This window comes from Pinus tabuliformis, chromosome 6 (genome assembly GCF_031772625.1).
Source record: "Pinus tabuliformis cultivar Carrire ecotype Pingquan chromosome 6, CPIR1, whole genome shotgun sequence".
NCBI classification, from domain to species: Eukaryota; Viridiplantae; Streptophyta; class Pinopsida; order Pinales; family Pinaceae; genus Pinus; species Pinus tabuliformis.
Window position 1 is genome coordinate 1,516,046,377 of NC_142292.1, and position 11,278 is coordinate 1,516,057,654.

Genomic DNA, 11,278 nt, shown 5'->3' on the forward strand with positions numbered 1-11,278 from the left:
TACTGATAATGGACCTCAGTTTGTTTCTAATCTTCTAAAAATAATTATAGATCAATATAGGATTCAGCACACTAAATCTACACTGTATCATCCATAGGCAAATGAACAAGTAGAATCTACAAGCAAGGTTATTGATTCCATTCTTACCAAAACAATAGATATTCATAAAAAGATAGGGCAAATAGATTACCAAAAGAATTATGGGCTTACAAATCTACCTGGAGAAGCAACACAAGTCATACACCTTATGAGATGATATATGGGAAGCAAGTCCTGCTGCCAATCGACTTCCAGATTAAAACCTTTACAACTGCAATCTAGTTGGGTTTGGATCTCTCAGAAGCACATCAGTGGCATCTTCTGTAGTTGAATGAACTTGATGAAAAAAGAAGGGATGTTGTTCAACAAACTATCTTAATGCAGCGACAATGTAGAAGATGGCATGATAGGTTGATCAAGAAAAATCAACTCGAGTTAGGTAACTGGGTAATCCTCTATGATTCCAAGTTTAAAAGTTTTAAGGGGAAACTTTGCACACGCTAGTTGGGGCCATATGAAGTAGTCAAATTTTTAGATAATGGAGCGGTGGAAATTAAAACCATTGATTGATGGGAAGTTATTTTATTGGTGAATGGGAATAGACTCAAAATATATTTTCAGTCCACCACTAAAGAGGATTTCATGCAATAGGCACAACAACAGTCAGGTTTGACGATGGTAGTTGGGGAATAATACCAGCCTATTGTGAGTAAGTCAAACATGAAAGTTGAAAAATCAAATTTATGAGCTTGAGGTTTTAAATAGATGTATGGACACTTGGAATGTAGCATTAAGAACTGGGAATGGAGAATTGTTAACAACAATGGCTAAGTTGAAGAAATCAATGAGAAAATGGACATTCCATGTGGCCCATCTGTGAACTCGTGCTAGGAAAATTGAAAAACATATGAGGAATACTAGAACAAAGAAGGCTAAAGCAGAAGGTTTGGGAATCAACATCCAAATCTAGCAATGAGGAGGAAAAGTTTTTCAAATTTAGCTTTTTATAGAGGTTAATGGTTGTGTGAGGACACATAATAAGATGAGGTTGGGGGAATGTTTGCTACCTTAATTTTCCTATTTTTCACCTAAATCTCCCTACCTTAGCCTCTGTTTTACAACCTAAATAAGATGTCTATTCAAGTATTTTTATTTTCTTTAATAATTCTTTGGGTAAATGGATAATGTATGATCATTTTTATTCAAATTCAAAAAGGTCGATGTTTTTCTATGTACCTTCCTATTTGTATTACCTTAATACTATTACAATGTATTTTCACGAATTCTAGATCAAAGTGGCTATGGTATAGGAAGATACTAAGAAATCGTGCACCCCTCCTTATTCCTGCACTGAATATGGAAGACCGTTGGTTCGACAGTCTCACTGGGAGACGGTCCTAGTTGTTAAGGAAGAAAGGAGTGTATTCACTCCTAAGGACATGTTGCTATTTTCCTTCAAATGACTTGTAGCATTGGAGGGTTCCTAATGTTAGAGATTAGTTTCCAACAAATCCATCTTTTTTTATATGTTTGGTACGACCGAGAGCCGATGTAATTTGTATAAATGTCAAGATATATTAGGATGGAAAATGGCGATATTGTGAACAATTTTGGTGTTTATATTTTCAAAAATTTTCTGCCACCATGACCTCTCTCAAGCTAGAATTGTCACTATACATTATGTATCAAGCAAAGACTTTTGTTGTTTAATAAAATAGTTCTAATGCCATATCAATGGATTCATGTATTTTATTTCCTATGAGTACCACTTTGTCCTTATAGATTAATCTTGTTCTTTAAATAGGGAAATGGGTTGGTTGTCTAGAGCTGAGTCAACCAAGCTCATTCTCCCTCTATCTATTATATTGTGTGGTGAGTAAATCATATGATAAATATTTTTGTGTGAAGGTTGGCTTGTAAGAGTTGCACATGTTTGGATAATCTCTTGTGTGTTTTCTTTCGAAGACAGTGATAAAGCTTCATATATGTAACTTTATGTTGTCATGTTTATGCTTGGCGTTTTCTTTTGAGCAGAGCTTCCTTTTTTATTGAAAAATTCTTTCGTTTATTGTAAACCAAAGTAAGGGTTTGAATCTAGAACTACTCTTTTGATTTCAAAGTCATCTCTTTAGTTTAGATCTACTCTGTGGTGCACATATATTCCTTGAGACAAGATCTACAGAGGGGTTATTTCAGTCTTGCTAGGCAATTGATAAGTTTATTGTTTAAATTGTTTTGTTTCAAACAGGCAAGAAAAAACCCTTGTTCTAGTACTTGTAGCTATTCGGAAGCTTCATTATGCAGGTAAAGTTATTCTTGGTTGAGGACCTCTTGATTTAATATTTCACTATATTACCCTGGGCCTATTGAACGTAATTTTTCCTTTCGTTATTTGGAAATGATAAGTGGAGGAACAAAATATTGTCATATTTAACTAAACTAGAGTCATCAGTTGAGTTTTGTTTATAAAGTTATATGCACAAAAGTCGATTTTGAACATAGTGTTAAACTAGAACAAGATAAATATATTTATGAGGTGATTTTCCTATCTATGCATAGGAGTTCAATATTTCATTCAATGATTGGCGAAGCCTTGAAGTTCATGCGTTGAGGGTGTGATGAGTTTAAGAGTTTTGCCTTAATTCAAGCAAGGTTTATTTTCACAGTTGTTGAGTTTAGACTTGATACACTATATCATTTTTCAGTACAGGAATAGGGTGTTTTTCTTCAGTACAGGAACAAAGTGTTATTTATTTTACTACTATAGGAAGAGAGTGCAAGTATTGTTCTTTTCTACCCAATGTAGGAACATAGTGCAGGAACTATTTTTCCACTTCCAGTATAGGAAATGATTGCAGGAATAGATTTATTTTAAAAGTATTTATGTTTCAAAATGTTTGGGCTTGCATGGTTTGAAAATAATCTTGGATTTTTTTTCTCTTGAGTTATTTCTTTTGGGTCTCTGGTTGTTATTTTTCTTAGTGAAAATTTAGTCTCTTTACTGATTTGGTGTCATTCTGTTAATAGTAGAAAAACATAATTTCAAGGTCTTCTTTACATATATGTTTTATTGCACCCGAATGATTCAGTTGCTGCGATAAACATAGCAATTATAGAAGTGAACCAGAATCCTTGGCATTTCTTGTGCTACACCTCGAAGCTTACAAAGCCCTAGATTGAGTAATTGAAATTCAATACTATGCCCAAGTGTAATATATATATATATATATATATATATATATATATATATATATATATATATATATATATATATATAAGTAAATAAAATGTTTTAATCTCAACTACCTATATATTATATAAAATAAGTAAATATAAAAAGAAATTCTTAACATTTCATTTGTTTGTGACTTAGAATCAACAATGATCCATCTTAAGTCTAGATAAAAGACAAGAGGAATCAAATCTCTCAAGGTGCATCTTGTTTTCAAATTTTGCACTTGGAAATAGGTTTGCAACTTGAGAGATTTGATCCCTGTAGGTGCTTTGTAGATCTACAGTTATGATGGATCTATATTGGTCATATCAATTGTAGTTGTCTTTATCTCATAAATAGATTTTCATCTTGAGAGATTTGATCCCTCTCACTACTCGGTAGATTTGGAGTTAAGATGGAACTATACTAGTCATAGTCATTGTAGTTGTCTTTGTCATCATCATCGATGATGTCATCTTCATCGTCCGTTTTCACCATCATCATCATCATCAAGAGATAATGCTATAATTACTTTTTGAATATTATGATGATCTATGTTACAAAATTTATTTTTCTACCCAATATAATGTATTTGTCACTCATCATCATCATCATAGAATAATACTATAAATATTTTTTAAATATTGTAATAACAATATATTTATTTTTCCATCCATAATAATTAATTTTTCATTATTTATTTTTGCGTCGTCGAGCTCTCGAGCCCATTATGGAAGACATGTTCTAAGGTTATGTTATGTAAACATTTTGACTTGGTCAAATTACATACCAATAAAATACAATTAAAATATATGTAAAAAATAGAAAAATAAAATTAATAATTATAATTCACAATGAGAGGTGCTCATGGAAGAAATGTTGTAAGGTTATGTTATGTGATGTTATGTAAACATTTTGACTTGGTCAAATTACTTAGCAACAAAAATAAAAATAAAATACAATTTAAAAAATAGAAAATATAAATAAAATTAATAATTAAAATTATTAATTAAAATATTTTGACTACGTGAAATTATATTAAAAAAGAATTAATAATTATAATTATCACTTATTAATAATTAAACCAACTTAGATCCATCTTAATTCCATATCTACCAAGCTTAGAGAGGAATCAAATCTCTTGAGTTGCAAACCTCTTCTAGAGTAAAAAGAGATTTGATACCTCTCAACTTAGTAAATCCAAAATTAAAATAAATTTAAATTGATTCTACCCACAATAATCACTTTTGAATTCTTTATTTTTCTCACTATACTGATATATAGAAATGCTAAATATTCATATAAAAATTCAATAATTTACAGATTCCAGGCTTAAAAGCCTTTCATAAAATATCCCACATGTTCATGAGTGGACCAAAACAACAATTCATTTCAGTAAAAGAATTTATTGCTGGTCTAACGATTTTGGAACATAATTAAGTTTTAGACGCACAACCAACTCGAACCCGAACGGATTCCTTGGGAGATTTGCAATTCAATAAATTTAATTTCTTATTAATATCAATTTCATATTAATATCAATATAGTTTTGACATGTGTTTTGTTATATATTTTTTAATATTTTTACAATATCTTAATGATGTGTTATATTTTGTTACATTTTAATCATACAATATAGAATTATTTTGGAAAAAAAGGTAGCTTATGGATTGAAAGCTATGGTAAAAGAGATAAATGTGAAGATGGATTTATAGGGGATATCATTTAAATAAAGATCATCTGGTTACCCTCAAGATCATTGTAGATGAATGTTGCAATAATAAAATTGATCTCTATATTGCTTCATTGACTTTAGAAAATGTTTTAACATCATTCTTAAGACAAAATTAATGAAGGTGGAGAAGAGTTAATGGTTCCTATTGCATTAAGGGTTACGCTGATAAGGATGTATTCTAGGTGTTTCTGCCAACATAGGACCATAGGACCATTAAGGGTTCATCAAATGAAATTAAATGTACTATCAGATTCAATCGATGGTGCTCCTTATTCCCTACCATTTTCTACTTATACATTAATAAGCTAGAAGAGTGTTTGGTAGATGTAGGTTGTGTTTGTATTATTCTCATTGGTATAGCCATAACTCATCTCCTTTACACTAGCAATATTGTTTTGTTGGTGAGGAGCCATTAAGATTTTTTCAAGCAACTAAGATCCCTCCAAGGATTTATCTCCGAGATGGATATGACTCTTAATACTAGCAAAATGAAGTTCATGATACCTAAATCCAAAAATATCACACAGTATACTTTCATATATGAAAAAACTACTTGCGTGAAGTTACTTCATACATATATCTTCAATATTCATCACAAGCTCAATTAGATTTATATCAATGATAAAAGGATAAATGGAGGAAAAAAACCTTGCTACGGGTTTGAAAACAATTGTAAGTTGGTAGATCTTTATATATGTGATTAAGAAAAAGAAAAAATCCTCATTGAGACATTTGTCTCTCCTTTTTATTTATATGAATGTGAGGCTTTGGGTTACACTATCTCCATAGAGTCATGGAGGAGGAAGAAACAAGTCTGAAAGTAGTTAATAACCTACAATATCGAGATTAAAGGAAATGATCCATACCTGAACCTCTTAATTGAAGAAATACTTCCAACCATTAAAAACTTGGTTATGACTAGGTATCTTATGTATAAGAAGTTGAAGCCAGAAGGTTTCTACAATTGCAAAGGAAAGGATGGAAATAGAAAAAGCAAGGGAAGATAAGGAACATCACAAAAAATTAGCAAGGAAAGAGAGGGAGGTAAGAAAGGTTCAAGAAGTGCTGGAAAGAGGAGAGGTGACAAGCAGGGAAGTCTATGGTCAAATCCAATTTGAGGCAAATAGGATGATTTCCAATATGCTGGATCACATTGCAGAGCACACAACATCATACCAAGAGCTGATTAACATCCAAGTCCCCCACTATACTTTAGAGGTTCTTCCCACCTCATATACCCCTACCATTGTAAGTTTAAATCCTAACTGTGTTTATATGACACCTGCACCCAGTGCTAGGGTTAGTAACATAAGTGGACACTTGGGTTTCTCAATCCCCCCATGGATACAAGGAGAAAATTATATTCAAGGATATGGTAACATTCAAGCACATCCTAATCAATCAATCTTGGGTAGTCCACCATACATGGGTCAGGAAGGAGACTCAACATTTCTGGTCAATGCAAGAAATGGAGGCCATCAAGCATAAGGGTCGGAATGAATTAATTTTTGTAACCACATTGCAATGTGAATTTTGTAAGGACACGTGGGGGCTACATGCAATGACCTGTTGACAACATATGAGTACTGGTTTGGTAGTTGGAGGCGGGGTTTAGGGCTTGTTTAGTGTGAGTACCATGCGCCTTGTTCATTGCTACGTTCATTTCTGTTTGGGACATGTTCTTGTCCATTGTCTCTACTGGGTAGTTGAATTTGAATTGGAATTATGATGAAAATCAACATAATAATCACGATGTGAATTTTGTAAGGATGCAATATGTTGATTGGTTTCATATTAGAAGCTAAACTATAAACTATATTGAATTGGAACTCGAATTATGATCTGGAATTATGATGAAAGTCAACATAATAATCACAATATGAATTTTGTAAGGATGCAATATGTTGATTGGTTTCATAGTAGAAGCTAAACTATAAACTATATTGAATTTGAATTGGAATTATGATTATGATGAAAGGAAAAATAAAAAAGAAGGAAAAGAAGTGAACATGAATCAAAAGTAGTTACCAATCAAAGGAAATATTTTCCCAGGAGCATGTTATTGAGATGTGCAATAGAAACCAACCCTCTGTCTGCTCACAGAGGCAATAAACAAAAGAATCCCTTTGGTCTCACTAAAGGAAATTCAGGAGAAAATAATAGAAAGTAAAGATCAATTGAATTCAGTTTGAAACAACATTGCAAAGGAAAGGAAGTAGTAATTACTTATATGGTAATTACTTGATGAAAGGCAACAACATAAAGAAGGAAAACAAGTGAACATAAATCATAAGTAGTTACCAATAGAGGATACTAATAACCAATAATAATAGAAGATACAAAAATAATGCTTCAAGACAATTTATGTAAGGCCCAAAAGCTATGAATCAAGAAAAAATACTACCATACCATGGATCTACAATTCTTGAGAAAAAAAAAAAATACCCATCTCATGCCTAACCAACTCCAAAAGCATCCTTCTAAGTAGAAGACTTGTATTGATTTCATCCAGTAGGCAGAATTATTGCAAACCTTACAACATACTCAACTCTAGAGCTTTATATAACAGGCCACCAGAGAAAGCAATTACCACAACAACAAAAATAAAATGATCATTAACAACCATTTAGAACAAATTCTTGATTCATTCGAATGACAGTCTTGGTAATTAATTGGTGAAAGGAAACAACATAAAGAAGGAAAAGAAGTGAACATAAATCACAAGTAGTTACAAATAAAAGATACTAATAACCAATAATAATAAAAGATACACAAATAATGCTTCAAGACAATCTCTGCAAGGCCCTAGAGTTATCACTCAAGCATAAATATTACCATACCATGGATCTCTAGTTGTTGAGAAAACCAAAAAAATACCCATCTCATGGGTGGCCAACTCCAAAAGCATGTAAACAATTACCACAATAGCAAAAAGAAAATTTTCATTAGCAACCACGATAAAGAAATTACCACAATAGCAAAAAGAAAATGTTCATTAACGACCATTTAGAACAAATTATTGACTCAGCTGAATAACACAAATGCTCATTAAGAACCATTTAGAACAGATTCTTGACTCAGCTGAACGACAACCTTGGTAATTACTTGCTGAAAGGTAAAAACATAAAGAAGTAAAAGAAGTGAACATAAAACATAAGTAGTTACCAATAGAAGATACTAGTAACCAATAATAATAGAAGATACACAAATAAAGCTTCAAGACAATCTCTTAAGAGTTTATAATTGAACGATCTAAGCAAAGAAGTTAATCTGAAAAGATTCTTAAGTATTCCGTTAGGAGTGAAATCTCACGATATGAATATGAAGAAATTGTAAATAACCACTAATTAGTTAATGCATATTTTGACTTTGAATTTTTATAAAACAATTTATTTTGATTTTTAATTTTTATGAAACAAAAAAAAGGTTTAAGCTAAAAGAAAAAATTATAGAAACTTGTATGTGTAGGGATTCTAATAAATTAGAGGTTTATATTAAATAAGTTTTAATTGCCAAAACCAAAAAATTATTTTAACTATGTTAAGAGTTTTTAAATGAACGATGTAAGTAACGAAGTTAAGGAGCCAAGATTTATAAGTATTATGTTTGGAGTAAAATCACACAATATGAATATGAGTAAATTGTAAATAATAATGAAATTTTAACTATGTTAAGAGTTTGTAAATGAACGATGTAAGTAACGAAGTTAAAGAGCCAAGATAAATAATGCTTCAAGACAATCTCTGCAAGGCCCCAGAGCTATGACTCAAGCATAAATACTACCATACCATGGATATACAGTTGTTGAGAAAACCAAAGAAATGCCCATCTCATGCTTGACCAACTGCAAAAGCATCCTTCTAAGTAGAAGACTTGTATTGATTTCATCCAGTAGGCAGAAGCATTGCAAACCTTGCAACATACTCAACTTCGGAGCTTTATAGAACAGGCCACCAGAGAAAGCAATTACCACAACAACAAAAAGAAAATGTTCATTAACAACCATTTAGAACAAATTATTGACTCAGCTGAAAAACACAAATGCTCATTAAGAACCATTTAGAATAGATTCTTGACTCAGCTGAACGACAGTCTTGGTAATTACTTGATGAAAGGCAACAACATAAAGAAGGAAAAGAAGTGAACATAAATCACAAATAGTTACAAATAGAAGATACTAATAATCAATACTAATAAAAGATACACAAATAATGCTTGAAGGAAATCTATGGAAAGCCCTAGAGCTATGACTCAAGAATAAATACTATGATACAATGGATTCATAGTTGTTGAGAAAACAAAAAAATACCTGTCTCATGCCTTATCAACTCCAAAAGCATGTAAACAATTACCACAACAACAAAATGCAATTGTTCATTAACAACCACGACAAAGCAATTACCACAATAACAAAAAGAAAATGTTCATTAAAAACCATTTAGAATAGATTATTGACTTAACTGAATAATTCAAATGCTCATTAAGAACCATTTAGAACAGATTCTTGACTCAGTTGAATGACATTCTTGCAAAGACTTATGCAGAGTTAAATATTTACTACAAAAATATTCTATTGCAAATAAAGCAAGAGAAAGCAACCATATTCCAACTTATATTCCAGTAATTCATAACCCCTACTCTGTTAAAAAAGACTTGGTCTGTTGGGCTTCGTTCTAGTGGTCGAGATGGGGCATCACCACGATAAAGACCCAGGTTTGAACATGAGCATATATTGAGACCCAATTGTTGTTAACCCAAAATTCATAACCCCTACCTCGACTAGTAATTCTTAACCCCTACCTCGACCTAGTAGAATGAACCTACTAGACCAATGAGACCTATACCTTCAATTTCAACCAGCAGCTATTCCCAAACCATTTCATTACACATCTCATACCGTGGTTGTGCAACCCCCACGGATGCCACAACTGCATCAACGTGCAACCAACCCACAACAACATATATAATGTCGTGGCTAAAACTCTCTCTATCTCAGGCTCGGGATGACCTCTCATTCATTCAATCTCAGATTGGGCACTATATATGAGCTTAGAAGCTAGGTAGATAGGAACCCTGAACCCCTAGTCATGTTGCTACTCATAGGATGCTCTTAAGCCAACTTCCAAGACTTAAATTTTCAATTGGTAGAATGAAAAAAAATTCAATGGGCTCTTTCTGCACACCCCACTGAGTGTAAAATACACAACCCAAAACCCAACAAATTGAAAACCCGTAAATTAGCCAAAACCAAAAACCCATAAATTAGCTAAAACCCACAAAACCCACATAGGTAAACACATACACAAGCATAAAACAAAGGCACAATATTCCAATGGAGGCTAAATGTGTTAAAAAACATAGTATTTTAGGTTGGTAGGTCAGTGTCCTACATTTCTTCTCCATGCCACCTTTTTTCTCTATGCTAGAAAGCCACAGGAACCTCAGATGCTCCAAAAACAGTAGCTCAGACTGCAACAACCTGCAAGAAAGCATCAAAATGGTTAGATAGGGACCAAAATTGTAGATAAAATGTGAACTTGCAGTTCATAAATTGAACTACAAACCTCAAAATCCTTTCGGAGTGCGAAACGGCCATGTCCAACACCGAGCCTAGCTAAATTCGCCACTGGGATAAAGGCACACGAATAACGAGCCCATACCACCAAACAGGGGAGAAAAACTAGGCAAAAAAACAAGAGGAAACACACGAAAACAACTGAACAACCTCCAACACGACCATCTCTACTGGTCCATAAACCACCACCCACATCACCGACGACCGTAATGGCAGTGATCGCCATTGGAGCAACAACATTCAACTACCCGGCGGAGAGAACAGACAAGAACAGGTGCCAAACAAAAATGAACGCAATAATGAACAAGGCGCATGGTACTCACGCTAAACAAACCCTAAACCTGCCTCCACCTACTGAATCGGTACTCATACATGCTCAACAGGTCACTGCATGGAGGCATTACGTGTCGTATGAAGGTTGACATGCCAGCGTGGCAGGAGGGCATGTTGACGTGGAGGTGTTCACCTAATGGTGTTCCTCCCTTATAGAAAATTTCTAAATATTAGTCTTCTAAAATATGGTACTTTTAAATTTTATCATCATCATCATTGTCATCATTATTTCTTTTATATTTTAAAATTTTATCCACGTTGTCATATTGTCATCATCATCATTGTTGTTGTCACTACTACCACTGCCACCACGTCATCATCATCATCATCAATTAATAATAATATAAATATACTTTTGAACACTATTATAATCCATTGTCCA